At 33.0% G+C, this 16,562-nt stretch overlaps 1 pseudogene across 1 annotated transcript in view; it reads right to left on the bottom strand.

Annotated features, from left to right (window-relative positions):
* Positions 1 to 15,860, bottom strand: part of LOC143235631 (hemicentin-2-like) — a 133,220-nt pseudogene extending 117,360 nt beyond the window's left edge. The window contains exons 1-3 of the transcript XR_013019341.1: positions 15,430 to 15,860; positions 10,805 to 10,971; positions 2,539 to 2,886 (exon numbers count right to left, since the gene is read on the bottom strand). The product of XR_013019341.1 is annotated as a hemicentin-2-like (transcript). The remainder of the gene's footprint in view (positions 1 to 2,538; positions 2,887 to 10,804; positions 10,972 to 15,429) is intronic.
* Between the last annotated feature and the right edge of the window lie 702 nt (positions 15,861 to 16,562).

Here is a 16,562-nt window from a genome sequence, read left to right as displayed (position 1 = left end):
CCATTCTTACTGACAACAGTTTACCAGAGATCATACAAAGTTTTTCCATTCCTTACTGACAACAGTTCACCAGACATCATACAAAGTTTTTCCATTCTTACTGACAACAGTTCACCAGACATCATACAAAGTTTTTTTTCCATTCTTACTGACAACAGTTTATCAGTCACCATACAAAGTTTTTTCCATTCTTACTGACAACAGTTTACCAGACATCATACAAAGTTTTTTTCCATTCTTACTGACAAGAGTTTACCAGACATCATACAAAGTTTTTTTCCATTCTTACTGACAACAGTTTATCAGTCACCATACAAAGTTTTTTCCATTCTTACTGACAACAGTTTACCAGACATCATACAAAGTTTTTTTTCCATTCTTACTGACAACAGTTTATCAGTCACCATACAAAGTTTTTTCCATTCTTACTGACAACAGTTTACCAGACATCATACAAAGTTTTTTTCCATTCTTACTGACAAGAGTTTACCAGACATCATACAAAGTTTTTTCCATTCTTACTGACAACAGTTTACCAGACATCATACAAAGTTTTTTCCATTCTTACTGACAACAGTTTATCAGTCACCATACAAAGTTTTTTTCCATTCTTACTGACAACAGTTTACCAGACATCATACAAAGTTTTTTCCATTCTTACTGACAACAGTTTACCAGACATCATACAAAGTTTTTTCCATTCTTACTGACAACAGTTTACCAGTCACCATACAAAGTTTTTTCCATTCTTACTGACAACAGTTTACCAGTCACCATACAAAGTTTTTTTCCATTCTTACTGACAACAGTTCACCAGACATCATACAAAGTTTTTTCCATTCTTACTGACAACAGTTTATCAGTCACCATACAAAGTTTTTTCCATTCTTACTGACAACAGTTTACCAGACATCATACAAAGTTTTTTTCCATTCTTACTGACAACAGTTTACCAGACATCATACAAAGTTTTTCCATTCTTACTGACAACAGTTTACCAGACATCATACAAAGTTTTTTCCATTCTTACTGACAACAGTTTACCAGTCACCATACAAAGTTTTTTTTCCATTCTTACTGACAACAGTTCACCAGACATCATACAAAGTTTTTTTTTCCATTCTTACTGACAACAGTTTATCAGTCACCATACAAAGTTTTTTCCATTCTTACTGACAACAGTTTACCAGACATCATACAAAGTTTTTTCCATTCTTACTGACAACAGTTTATCAGTCACCATACAAAGTTTTTTTCCATTCTTACTGACAACAGTTCACCAGACATCATACAAAGTTTTTTCCATTCTTACTGACAACAGTTTATCAGTCACCATACAAAGTTTTTTCCATTCTTACTGACAACAGTTTACCAGACATCATACAAAGTTTTTTTCCATTCTTACTGACAACAGTTTACCAGACATCATACAAAGTTTTTTTCATTCTTACTGACAACAGTTTACCAGACATCATACAAAGTTTTTTCCATTCTTACTGACAACAGTTTATCAGTCACCATACAAAGTTTTTTTCCATTCTTACTGACAACAGTTTACCAGACATCATACAAAGTTTTTTTCCATTCTTACTGACAACAGTTTACCAGACATCATACAAAGTTTTTTCCATTCTTACTGACAACAGTTCACCAGACATCATACAAAGTTTTTTTCCATTCTTACTGACAACAGTTTATCAGTCACCATACAAAGTTTTTTCCATTCTTACTGACAACAGTTTACCAGACATCATACAAAGTTTTTTTCCATTCTTACTGACAACAGTTTACCAGTCACCATACAAAGTTTTTTCCATTCTTACTGACAACAGTTTACCAGTCACCATATAAAGTTTTTTTCATTCTTACTGACAACAGTTTACCAGTCACCATACAAAGTTTTTCCATTTTTACTGACAACAGTTTACCAGTCACCATACAAAGTTTTTTTTCCATTCTTACTGACAACAGTTTACCAGTCACCATACAAAGTTTTTCCATTCTTACTGAAAACAGTTTACCAGCCACCATACAAAGTTTTCCATTCTTACTAACAACAGTTAACCAGTCACCATACAAAGTTTTTAAAAAATGCTATTTCTAACTAAGTCAAAAATAAATAGAAACAAATCTGGATCGCTGATCCGGTGTCCACTAATCCTGTTCAAAATTTAACTTTGTTGAAAAAGAAGGAATTTTCTATCCTTGATAAGTTTTGTTTCAATTACTGGTTTAATTTATTTACATTTGGCAAAGTTAAAACTCGCTTACTTACCTAATGTGTTCAGCTTAATAAAGTTAAAACTCGCTTACTTACCTAATGTATTGTTGTTGTTTTAAATTAAGCACAAAGCTACACAATGGGCTATCGGTGCTCTGCCCACCACGAGTATCGAAACTCGGATTTTAGCGTGGAAGTCCGCAGACATACCGCTGAGCCACTGGGTGGCACCTAATGTATTCAGCTTAATAAAAGTCAAAACTCGCTTACTTACTTAATGTATTCAGCTTAATAAAAGTTAAAACTCGCTTACTTACCTAATGTATTCAGCTTAATAAAGGACAGCGACGGACATTTTCCTCTAACGTAAGTGACGTCACATTTGTATACGCCTTCGTCCTCGTAGAGTAAAGAGTGGATTTTCAAAAACGCGGAGTCATTCTGCAGCTTAAAGCTAGCACGAAAGGGATTTGTAAAATCTCCTAGAGCCGTTTCGAAATTTTCACTATACAAGTACACTCTCTCCCAATCGTTAGAGACGTTTTTGGTCCACGTGATGAAATAGACTCTTCCGCAAGTGTCCACGTCTACTTCACAAGGCAGAATAGCGTTGTTACCCACGAAGTTCGTGACAGTATACTCTCTACCTATAAATATAGTAAATCCTAGTCAGAACAAAACTAATTAAATTTTACTCTACCATTAAATCAGCATATTAACTCATTGCTCGTATAATACGTTTCCCACACAACAATTAGATCCAATACGGTATACTTTCATATTTATGTGAGTATCTTCAATTTCATTTAACTTCCGCCTACATCATCGATCTAATTAAGCACACGGTCAACAACGTATGAAATTACTTGTCAAAAAACGAATTATGATTGCATTTCACTAATATGCACAGGCGAAGCCAGCTCAACGTAAATCAAAATCTAGCCAGGGTGTGTTGAAACATTTCATAAGAACGTTTTTTGCACAAAATTGTTTTACAAATACGGTCGGAATAACTTTAATAATGTGACTGAAAAATTGTTTTACAAATACGGTCGGAATAACTTTAATAATGTGACTGAAAAATTGTCTTACAAATACGGTCGGAACAGCTTTAATAATGTGACTGAAAAAATTGTTTTACAAATACGGTCGGAATAACTTTAATAATGTGACTGAAAAATTGATTTACAAATACGGTCGGAATAAATTTAATAATGTGACTGAAAAATTGTTTTACAAATACGGTCGGAATAACTTTAATAATGTGACTGAAAATTTTTTTACAAATACGGTCGGAATAGCTTTAATAATGTGACTGAAAAATTGTTTTACAAATACGGTCGGAATAACTTTAATAATGTGACTGAAAAATTGTTTTACAAATACGGTCGGAATAACTTTAATAATGTGACTGAAAAATTGTTTTACAAATACGGTCGGAATAGCTTTAATAATGTGACTGAAAAATTGTTTTACAAATACGGTCGGAACAGCTTTAATAATGTGGTTGCGGGTTTGAATCACCCTCACACCAAACATGCTTGCCCTTCCAGCCGTGGGGGCGTTATCACGGCCGATTAATCCAACTATTCGTTGGTAAAAGAGTAGCCCAAGAGTTGGCGGTGGGTGGTGATGATCTGCTGCTCTCCTCTAATTTTACACTGCTAAATTACGGACGACTAGAGCAGATAACCCTCGAGTAACTCTTCCCATATGGTATGCATCATTAATGCATAATTCAGAGATCTTGCACAAGGGTTGCATTTTACGAGCTAGGAAAATATTGGTCGAACGGTTTTATTGTGATTCGGGGATTTTATTTCTGTGTGTTTGTGTGATTTCTCTTTTCGAGACAACTCTGAACTTTAAACACCTCCTTATCATCTTTATAAGGTACCACAAAAAGAATGACCAATTTTATTGAAATAGAATTTTGTGGTGAAAGGTTCGCTTTCATTTTCCCATGAGGAAGTACCTTGAGCTGGTTTCTAATGGAGGTTTGAATCCGTTACTAACTTAAGTGCAATGATATGCGAGGTTTTCTGTTCCCTGGTAAAAAATCTCGACTTCTTTCCAAGAAATGGTTTGTTTGTAGACTTAACATCGTTTAAGGACATTTTATTCACATAATTTCCAAGTAAAGGCCCGTGACATGATATTCTGCGATAAGACCACCCTTAGTGCTAGGATCACCTGCCGGGTTCACAATTCACTATGAACCAGATGTGTAGTTCTAAATTTGTCGTTGGCGGCGCCACATTAATGTGTTAGCATATACATAACTTGGTAAAGCATTATATTACCATAATCTCAAGTAGTATAGATTATTCATAAAAGTTGTTAATATATATGTACCAATACTAATCGTCAAATTTAAGCACCAATAATCGAGTTTTAACTTGTCCTAATATAAACTTTAAGCAATGTTTGTAAAGTTCAACGATTTTTGTATATCTATTTAGTTCTTGTTAAACTTCAGATTTTGATAATATAAATTCACGGAATGATAGCATAGCTAGTAATAATAATCACATAAAAAATAATACATTTAAACTTTTATATATTCAAATTAGTTAAAACAATCTTATATTTTTTATTTGCTAGAAGTCGAATACTATATCTAAATATATACAACATTTTAAGAAATATGTGCGCTACAAGTAAGATACTTAGATACGTAAGGCAAATACAAAAATATATTGTATAAATAAGATACTCAAAACTTTTAAAAGAATATTTCTAACTCAGAAAGATAAACATTATGTATAGATCATGACATAAGAATTTCAAGACAGATATTCTGCTATAACACACAGATTTATTTTGTTATTTCCAGAATTAGGATCTGCTTCGCTGACCAATCAATTTTCTACCATAGTTCACGACAACTGAACCAGAAACCAAACCCTACATTAAGTCTCTTCCCTACATCAGTACTGATATATTTTCCTTCTAAGGTAATACAAAGCTATATGATTTGTTGAATTTTCAATAATACTCAAAATAAGTTTGAAAACATCCACATAAATTGAATAACTGTTTCCATTTCTTCAACAACCACTGGACTGCTTTTGTGTTCTATGTATTCGAAAAGCAAGAATTGTAAAAATCATGTTACACACAAATATTTTACAATATGGACAAGTATTAATTTACAAGCTTAGTAAACATATTCATTGAAAATACTGTCTTCTGCATACCTATTTAAGAAATTAAAATATAATGATAAAATGTATTTTCCATTATTCCATGTTCTATGACCCGGCATGGCCAACCGTGTTAAGACGTGCGACTCGTAATCTGAGGGTCGCGGGTTCGCATCCCCATCTCGCCACCCATGCTCGCCTTTTCAGCCGTGGGGGCGTTATAATGTGTCGGTCAATTCCACTATTCGTTGGTGAAAAAGTAGCCCAAGGGCTGGCGGTGGGTAGTGATGACTAGCGGCCTTCCCTCTAGTCTTACACTGCTAAATTATGGACGGCTAGCACAGATAGCTCTCGAGTAGCTTTGTGTGAAATTCAAAACAAACAAACAAACAAACAATACTTTTTGTTTGTCATTGCTATGTAATTGAGGACATGGTAGGAGTGAAAACATAATTAACATAGGAGTGAAAATATAATTAACATAGGAGTGAAAACAAAATTAACATAGGAGTGAAAACATAATTAACATAGGAGTGAAAACATAATTAACATAGGAGTGAAAACAAAATTAACATAGGGTGAAAACATAATTAACATAGGGTGAAAACATAATTAACGTAGGAGTGAAAACATAATTAACATAGGAGTGAAAACATAATTAACATAGGAGTGAAAACATAATTAACATAGGGTGAAAACATAATTAACATAGGAGTGAAAACATAATTAACATAGGGTGAAAACATAATTAACATAGGGTGAAAACATAATTAACATAGGGTGAAAACATAATTAACTTAGGGTGAAAACATAATTAACAATGCTTTTGGGCATATTTTGTTTCGTGACAAGCTCTGTCCTAAAGTTCATGATTAAACACATATTTAATCTTTTATATAAATAGCTAAATATATTTAATAAGTCGAATTATTGTTATGGTAAAATCCATTTAGTTTCAAAATTTCAAATCCTTTAACAATAAGCTGGAAAGTGAATGCAATCTACTTATAAGTCAGAAATTCTGACATCTTGCCAGTTATGCCTAGCATTTCGTGACTACTGACAGACATATGTATGCATTACCATTTACATTCTACCAATAATAAAAGAAATACTGCAGCCCAGAAAGTTTTCTATACTCTAAATTGTATTTGTGTTTCCCGTGAGTGTCTTAGTTGAATAGAATCTGTTTCTCGTCTGGATAACGACCTACAACTTAGACTTATGAGTAAACTTAGAAACTATTCAAGTAGAGCAGAGAGGATGAAACCCACTGTCTGGAAAAAAAAACACATAACTTCGTGACCGATAAGCAAACTCTAATCGGAGGAAAGTTCCCGGGAAGCAAATCAATAATAATATTAATAGCTTTAACTTCCAAAACCAAGTCGACTTCTCTCTTACATTACGTTTCATAATGCTTATAACATTTTTTTTTAAAGCTTCTGTGTAATAATAGGAATTATACGCTTTTTTTGTAACTAATTTAAGAACAAACTTGACAATTAAAAACACAGATGACAGAGCGCGCTCGGTTCATTTAATACCCAAACTATACATTTTATTGGTACAATGAAATATCCGCGTATGAAAATTTTTATATGACAAGAATGACGTCACAGTAAAGTTACTAAATATTTTCTTCTTTTTTTAAGTTATTCTCTTACCCGAATTTATTTTTCACCAGCGAAACGATAGAGTGTAGTAGCAAATTTGTTAGTTTGTTTCTAAATCGCAGTAAGAAATTTACTAATTCACTTCCATAATTTAAAATTTAAAATATTACAATATACTAAAAATAAAAAATAAACTTGCAACGTTTCATTTCGTGCGAGAGTAACCTGTATAAGGACAAGAGTACAGTGTAAAAAGCACAGGTGTAGTGGACGACGTTTCGAGAGACGGAACACTTCCGAAACGACGTCCACTACGCTTGTGTTTTTCTATAAAAGGCGGTTGTTATGTATTCCAAAGTATTCATCATGAATACTCGGACTAAACAAGCTATGAAAAAAATATTGAATTACGTTTCGTCTTGTTATTCAAAGTTTCGGTGCACTGTGTTACACCTTCGCTTCTTTGAAGTAATAATAAAATGCAAGTGTTCATATAGTACATTATTTTTGCCATGATATTTTTCTTTCTCTTTAGTGAACACAAATAGTAAATGTAATGAAGATATTTTTCAAAACAAAACGTACTCTGTGTGAAACAGGTTTCACATCTCGACATACAATAATTTTTAAAACAAAGTTTTCCAAGTATGTATTCATAAAATTAAACATTTTGTCAAAGTAATCGATAAGCAATTTTTACAGCAAATTTCCAAAAAAGAAAAATCGGAAGAAGAAACAGTTCTATTTAATTTTAAAATAATAAAAACATTTTATTAGTCGGTATACATGTGTTGATCAATAGATCATTCTCTTCAAGCAGTAGAACATAGAAGAGATAATTTTAACTATGAATTAATAGAGCGATATCTCACATTTTTACGCTGATATAACAAACCTTGATTTTGCCATGAGTCTCTTCGTAATGATTTGGTGCCAAGAAAATATTAATTTTCAGTATTATCTTCTAAATCTTAACACAATCTAAAGTGAACCGTACTAGATTTCTATATACCATTAGATCCCAATACAAATCTTACACACTTTCTCTTATTGAGTTTATGCCCGGCATGGCCAGGTGGTTAAGGCACGCTACTTCTAACCTGTGGGTCACGGGCTCGAATCTCAGTCACATCAAACAAGATCGCCCTTTCAGCCTTGGGGGCGCTATAATGTGACGGTCAATCCCATTATTCGTTGATAAAGAGTAACCCAAGAGTTCACGGTGGGTGGTGATGACTAGCTGTCTTACCTCTAGTCTTACACTGCTAAATTAGGGACGGCTTCCGCAGATAGTTCTCGTGTAGCTTTGCGCGAAATTCATAAACCAAAACTTTGAGTTTCTTACGTCACAGTAGATTAGAAGAAAACTTTTACATGGTTTATATGTTCTAAGTTGCTTATATTAGAAAATGTATCACATACAGTAGGGAAAATAAGAAAAACTTTACATTAATTCTGGATTCAGGTATTTTATTTTACGAGAAATATTAGAAGAATGGAGGTATTGAGGTGTTTATTTCGAACGCAACAGGTCAATCTACGGGTCATGCTTCTCGTGGTGCCTTAACTTGTAAAAGAAACATGTAATGTTAGATACCTTAGTACAAGTTACTAATCAGCACTTATTAAACCAAACAATTCTGTTGTTGTCATTTACGTCATTATATATGAGTTTATTTTTCCTTGCTTTAATAAAGATGTCAAATAATTTCTTGAATTACGACAAAGTACTTTAATTTTGTGTTATACTTAAAGGCTTAAATCAGTCAGAAAAGAAACTGTTTCGCCACAGAGTATCAATTTGAAAGCTTGAGCTACAGAGTGTTAGGAAAAGAAATATTCTCTTAAGTAGATATCTAATTACTTAGCTGGTTCCCGACTATTTTAATTAGTAAGAAACGTTCCTGTTTGTGTTTTGGTGATCAAGCTGACGAGTCATAAATATCACACTTGTGCGTTCGTCACAAACATACACACACGAGTTTATACGTAATAAAATCTAAAAACCTTTCTTATTTATTGATGTATATCTGGGGAGACCATGATTTGGTGATTACGTATAAAGCAAAGTCGCTTCACAAATATCAGAGGTGGTCACAATTACGCCAGTCTGCAAAATTATAATCTAAGGTACCAGTTCTTTTGACCATCCGTGCTCGCCCTTTCAGCTGTGGGGGCGTTACCACGTTACGATCAGTTCCACTCTTCTTTAGTAAAAGAGTAACCCAAGAGTTGACGGTGGGTGGTGATGACTAGCTGCCTTCCCTCTAGTCTTTCACTACTAAATTAGGGACTACTAGCGCAGATAGCCCTCGAGTAGCTTTGTGCGAAATTCCAAAACAAGCAAACAAAATCTAGTCTTACAATGCTAAATTAGGGACGGCTAGCGCAGATAGCCCTCAAGTAGCTTTGCGCAAAATTAAAAAAACAACAAACGTGGTTATTGGATCTACTGTTTCTGTAATTCGAAAATCCTTTTAATTAATGATTTATTAACTTACGTATAAAGTTGCTGTATACGAGAACCTTTTCAATGAAAAATTACTCACAAAATTATTGAAGACAACTGGTATTGTAGCTTTGCGCGAAATTTAAACCAAATGTAGACAGTCTGAGAGACATTATAAGCTTAGAGAAAATGTCGTTATAAAAAAGCCGTTTCTTTGATCGGTTGTTCAAATATATCTGCCAGTTAATTCTACTAAGGAGTGGAATCAAAGGGTAAACATGTACCAAAAGACAAACTGCATGTAGAGGAATGCTAAGACACGATAATGTTCTTAAGAAATACGTTAACAACTGTTTACGTTCTCTAATCGTAACTAACGTAGAACAGTAACAGGTTCTAAGCTTTAAGACAGTTGCATATATCATGTTCACACGTTTATTGAATATACATAGTAACAGGAAAACTAGATAAATGTTATTTAGTTAAATGTGTAAACAATGTTTACAATTATGCTTGTGATGTATATCTCCTGTGATTATCTGTTTTGTTGTGGTTTATTGTTTGTGATATGTATCTCCTGTGACTATCTGTTTTGTTGTGGTTTATTGTAGCCAGGAAACTAAGTTATGTTGGTCAAAGGTACACAATGACCTGTCCGTGCTTTGTCTTCGGGGAGGAATCAAACCCTGATTTTAGCATTTTAAATCTATTCCGCTACCTCTAATCGATCACAAAACTAGTGTCAAGAAGGGATAACATGTTAATGAAGGAACACATAGAAGTATACGAACCAACTGAAGAAAATTTTAAACAAACATTTTAAACTGTTAAAGGCACTAGTAACATTGAATGATATAATATGAGAATAGTACAAGGAAACAGTAGATCAAGTAAAAAACATAAATAGGTAATATTCTTAAAATATAAAGAATATAACAAAACAATAAACAGAACAGCCAAATACAGATGTCAACTCTGTTTAAAGATTACCTGCTAACAAAACTAGATTAAATTTAAAGACAAACTAGCGAAAGAAGTCACTAAATAAATTTTCTATTTTATAAATTGCTAAAGAAATCTAAGCGAAGTACACAAATGAGTTTGTATAAACAGAGTGCGCAATCACAGTAGGATTTCTAAAAACAAGTCTATTTTAACCTCTTGGTCTATAAAAAGAACCTGTGACTTAGACTATTACAATGATTGTCGGTATTGCTCACAATGCCATATTGGTTGTCGGTATTATTCAAACTCACATAATGGTTGTCGGTTTTACTCAAACTGACACAGTGGTTGTCGGTATTATTCAAACTCACATAATGGTTGTCGGTGTTAATCAAACTGACATAGTGGTTGTCGGTATTACTCATACCGACATAGTGGTTGTCGGTATTACTCAAATCGACATAGTGGTTGTCGGTATTACTCAAGCTGACATAGTGGTTGTCGGTATTACTCATACCGACATAGTGGTTGTCGGTATTACTCATACCGACATAACGGTCCCCAGCGTTGTTCAAATTTGGAGCTTTACTTGAACTAAAATACATGCATCTAAATTCTACATCAAGTTTTAGAGGTTGATTCGATGGTTGCAGTGTTTGCAATACGTGTGTTTAAATTAACTTATTTTATGTAAAGAAAGCCGTGCCGCTGGTACTTAAAAAGCATAAGAAATGTGAACATAAAGTACGTGTTTGATAATGTACAGGAGATAAAACCACCCAGGGCCTCGAAGTAAGTTTCTATTTATCTTTACGCAAACCCAGCATTCTCATTTCTTTCTGGCCATGTTTCTACATGAGATTCGCCACGAGGAACTTACGAACCAAGTCTTTCATTCTGCATAACACGCGAGTTGGTTATACCGTTCTTAAGTAAATATAATTATTTCAAACTATACTGCACAGAATATACGATTTTCACTTCGCTCTCTTGTTTGACGAATAACAATTTCATTCAGACATATTGTACGTTTATATTTACAATAAAGTCAGTCGTACTTTTCACTCAAATTGTGAGGGAAAGAATAGAAATAAGTAATACTTTAATACTATGTTTAACTGTTGCAAATTAAAAACGTACTTGAACTGTTCATAGTATAAAAAGTTAAGATAACTGAGTGTGTAGATTTTCTTCATAAAATACAATCCAAAGTCATCCCCTATTAGTCGTTGTTGTTTTGAATTAAACGCAAAGCTACACAATGGGCTATCTGTGCTCTGCCCACCACGAGTATCGAAACCCGGATTTTAGGGTGGTAACGTCTCAGACATACCATTGACACACTGGGGGGCAAAACTGTGAATATAGTATTATGAGTGAGGTACCCTATTAGTAAAAAAAATTCGCCATGGAAAGAAATTATAGTTAATCAACACCTACGTTAGAATGTTTTAAAGACTTTTTCCCAAGAATATAATGCAGTTGAAACTTGTAAATTTCATCCTAGTCTTGGAATAATCAAATACGTTATAATTACAGGTCTACTCTCTTTACTAAGAGCACGTTTTAAAACGTTTATCATTCTTTTATCCAAGTGTGTTTTTACCACAATCCTCAGTCTTGCTGGATTTTGAGTTTTTCAAATATTTCTAATAAATAGTGTAATTTTAAATATTCTAATGGTATATATTCTTCAAAAAATTTGCTGCGTATCTCCGTATTGAATATATATAAACACACACATAGGTAAAATCCTAAATACGTAAAGCTTTTGGAAACGTTTAGTCATGAAACTTATTCATCAAAGTTTTGTTATACTTATTTTTTTATAAGATACGTATTATTATTTAGCAGTACAAATGTGGATAGAAATATCCATTTCAGTATTTAATTATGGTTAATGGAGTAATTAAAGTTCGAGATGAGTCCATTCTTATCATATAATCTTTATATTTTAATCTTTATAAAAGTATTTCCATGTTCTACGTCAAAAGTTAAAAGCAAAGTTGAAATAAAGATACCAACGGTAAAGGTAAATCACACGAATTATTACAATGAAGTAATCTAATTAACACCTTTCTAAAGATTATAAGTACAAGACTAGCCTCAACTACTGGGCTTTTATTACTTCAAATGTTATTAACTTATTTATTGCAACAAAGTTGGAGTGCGCTGCTTCTCAGTTAACTGCTCAGTCTGTTTCTACTAGGAGTTTATTTGTGCCCGTTTTTATCCTTTGTTAATATATTACTAATAATTTTGAACGATATATACAATTGTCCGTTTTCATCCTTTGTTAACGCATTACGAAACTTGTATAAACAATGTATACAGCTGTCAGTTTTCACCCTTTGTTGACACATTACAAATATTACATAAATAATGTCTACAACTGTCCGTTTTCGCCCATTGTTAACACATTACAAAATTTATATAAACAATATCTACAACTGTCAGTTTTCACCCTTTGTTAACACGTTACAACTCTTGTATAAACAATGTCTACAACTGTCAGTTTTCACCCTTTGTTAACACGTTACAACTCTTGTATAAACAATGTCTACAACTGTCAGTTTTCACCCTTTGTTAACACATTACGGAACTTGTATAAACAATAATTACGACTGTTCTTTTTTCCTTATTTGTTAACACATTACAAAAACTGTATATAAATATTTACAAGAATCTGTTATCTAAAGTGATTCAATGTTATGAGCATCTAAATATCTTCATTTCTAGAATGCTAAAGAAACATGTGTCATTTGACTTTGTTTACGTTTTTCTTTTCTTGAGTTGTCCAATGAACTATGGCAAAACTTTTATCATTAAGATTTAAAGTATTCTATTTCCTTCTTTAATTTCGCACGAAGCTACTCAGACAATCTATGATAGCCATCCGTAATTTTAAAATGATAGACTAAACACAAGGTGATGGTTAAAACACCCCTCACCACCACCTTTTAAGTCACTCTTTATTAACTAATAACTCGATTGACCATCACATTATAATGAAACACTCTATGAAGGACTTAGATCACGTGACCCACAAGGCAGTTATTGTTGTACTGTTGAAAATGTCTCTGGATAATTTACTAAAACAGCTTATTTAAAATTCACTTTGTATATAACTTATAGAAAACAACAGGATAGAAAATATCTGATTCATGGAATTATAGAAAACTTGTCCTAAAAATGTCCACAACGTCTTTTGAAAGTTTGTTTTCTTTAACACAACAAGCTATATTCATACTGAACATTTGAAAAATTATTTTCATATAAAAATGCATTCATAAATAGATTTGCCTAATACACTTAGTGTACATACTTAATGCATCCGTAAATAAATAGATGTATCAAACACACTTAATGTATATACTTAATGCGTCCGTAAATAAACAGATGTATCAAACACACTTAATGTATATACTTAATGCGTCCGTAAATAAATAGATGTATCAAACACACTTAATGTATATACTTAATGCGTCCGTAAATAAATAGATGTATCAAACACACTTAATGTATATACTTAATGCGTCCGTAAATAAATAGATGTATCAAACACACTTAATGTATATACTTAATGCGTCCGTAAATAAATAGATGTATCAAACACACTTAATGTATATACTTAATGCGTCCGTAAATAAATAGATGTATCAAATACACTTAATGTATATACTTAATGCGTCCATAAATAAACAGATGTATCAAATACACTTAATGTATACACTTAATGCGTCCATAAATAAACAGGTGTATCAAATACACTTAATGTATATACTTAATGCGTCCATAAATAAACAGATGTATGAAATACACTTAGTGTATATATTTAATGCAACCATAAATAAATAGATGAATCAAATACACTTAATGCATATACTTAATGCATCCGTAACTAAATAGATGTATCAAATACACTTATTGTATATACTTAATGCATCCGTAAATAAATACACGTATCAAATACACTTAATGTATATACTTAATGCGTCCATAAATAAACAGTGGTATCAAATACACTTAATGTATATACTTAATGCGTCCATAACTAAACAGGTGTATCAAATACACTTAATGTATATACTTAATGCGTCCATAAATAAACAGATGTATGAAATACACTTAGTGTATATATTTAATGCAACCATAAATAAATAGATGAATCAAATACACGTAATGTATATACTTAATGCATCCGTAAATAAATAGATGAATCAAATACACTTAATGTATATACTTAATGCATCTATAAATAAATAGATGAATCAAATACACGTAATCTATATATTTAATGCATCCGTAAATAAATAGATGGAACTAACACACTTAATGTGTATACTTAATACATGAAGTGCCTTAGATACATTTATTTATTGTAATGATACAAATACACATGATAATGCAGTCAGTTGTCTGTCTTGTCAATCAATATTTGAAAACGTTTTCTTCCAAACTAGTGAGTGTATGGTAAGAGGTAAAACCTTTTTCGTCCAAACAACTTCCATTTCCTTCGTTTCGGAATATATAGCCATTACATTTATTCGTGAAAAGACAAAGAAAAAATGGACTGTAAATCTGATGTATAAGGTTTATTTGTCTGAGTGCCAAGTTACACAATAGGCGATCTGTGCTCTGTCCACTGCTGGGAATAAAATCCCGGCTTTTAACATTCTAACTCCGTAAATATACTGCTGGCTTACTAAGTGGTGGACTATAGGAGAATTTGATAGTGTAATACTCACGCCTTACAATGGTTTTCTGTAATTGTGCTCTAAGTAAATTGAAGGAAGCGACGGTGTAACTTAACATAATGACACTTGGGTATAGAACGTAGAAGCTGTTGAAATGATATCGAAAATAATTAAATTCATTTTTTATATTACATTCTTTCTGCCTACATAATCTGTCTCTAATACCTTCACGGGTAACCTGCTAAAATAACCTGTTTCTAATAACCTCACTGGTAACCTGCTAGAATAATCTGTCTTTAATAACCTCACTGGTAACCTGCTAACATAACCTGTCTCTAATAACCTCTCTGGTTACCTGCTAACATAACCTATTTCTAATAACCTCACTGGTAACCTGCTAACATAACCTGTCTCTAATAACCACACTGGTAACCTGCTAACATAACCTGTCTCTAATAACCACACTGGTAACCTGCTAACATAACCTGTCTCTAATAACATCACTCGTAACCTGCTAACATGACCTGCCTCTAATAACATCACTTGTAGCCTCCTAACATGACCTGCCTCTAATAACATCACTTGTAACCTGCTAACATAATCTCTTTCTAATAACCTCACTGGTAACCTGCTAACATAACCTGCCTCTAATAACATCACTTGTAACATGCTAACATGACCTGCCTCTAATAACATCACTTGTAACCTGCTAACATAATCTCTTTCTAATAACCTCACTGGTAACCTGCTAACATAACCTGCCTCTAATAACATCACTTGTAACATGCTAATATAATCTGTCTCTAATAACCTCACTGGTAAAGTGGTAACATATGCCTGTCTCTAATAACCTCACTTGTAACCTGATAACATACTTGTCTCTAATAACCTCACTGGTAACCTGCTAACATAACCTGTCTCTAATGCTTTGCTGGTGACCTGCTAACATAACCTGTCTCTAACAACCTCACTGGTAACCTGCTAACATAATTTTGTCTCTAATAACCTCACTGGTAACCTGCTAACATAATCTGTCTCTAATAACCTCACTTGTAACCTGCTAAGCATAATTTGTCTCTAATAACCTCACTGGTAACCTGCTAACATAATCTGTCTCTAATAACCTCACTGGTAACTCGCTAACATAATCTGTCTCTAATAACCTCACTTGTAACCTGCTAAACATAATCTGTCTCTAATAACCTCACTTGTAACCTGCTAAAATAATCTGTCTCTAATAATCTCACTTGTAACCTGCTAACATAATTTGTCTCTAATAACCTCACTGGTGACCTGCTAACATATTGCCTGTCTTAATACTTGCACTGGTGACCTGCTAACATAACCTGTCTCTAACAACCTCACTGGTAACCTTCTAACATAACCTGTCTCTAATAACCTCACTTGTAACCTGCTAACATAATTTGTCTCTAATAACCTCACTTGTAACCTGCTAACATAATCTGTCTCTAATAACCTCACTTGTAA

This window comes from Tachypleus tridentatus, chromosome 12 (assembly GCF_004210375.1).
Source record: "Tachypleus tridentatus isolate NWPU-2018 chromosome 12, ASM421037v1, whole genome shotgun sequence".
In the NCBI taxonomy this organism is placed as follows: Eukaryota; Metazoa; Arthropoda; class Merostomata; order Xiphosura; family Limulidae; genus Tachypleus; species Tachypleus tridentatus.
This window is presented reverse-complemented; position numbering and strand designations above follow the sequence as displayed.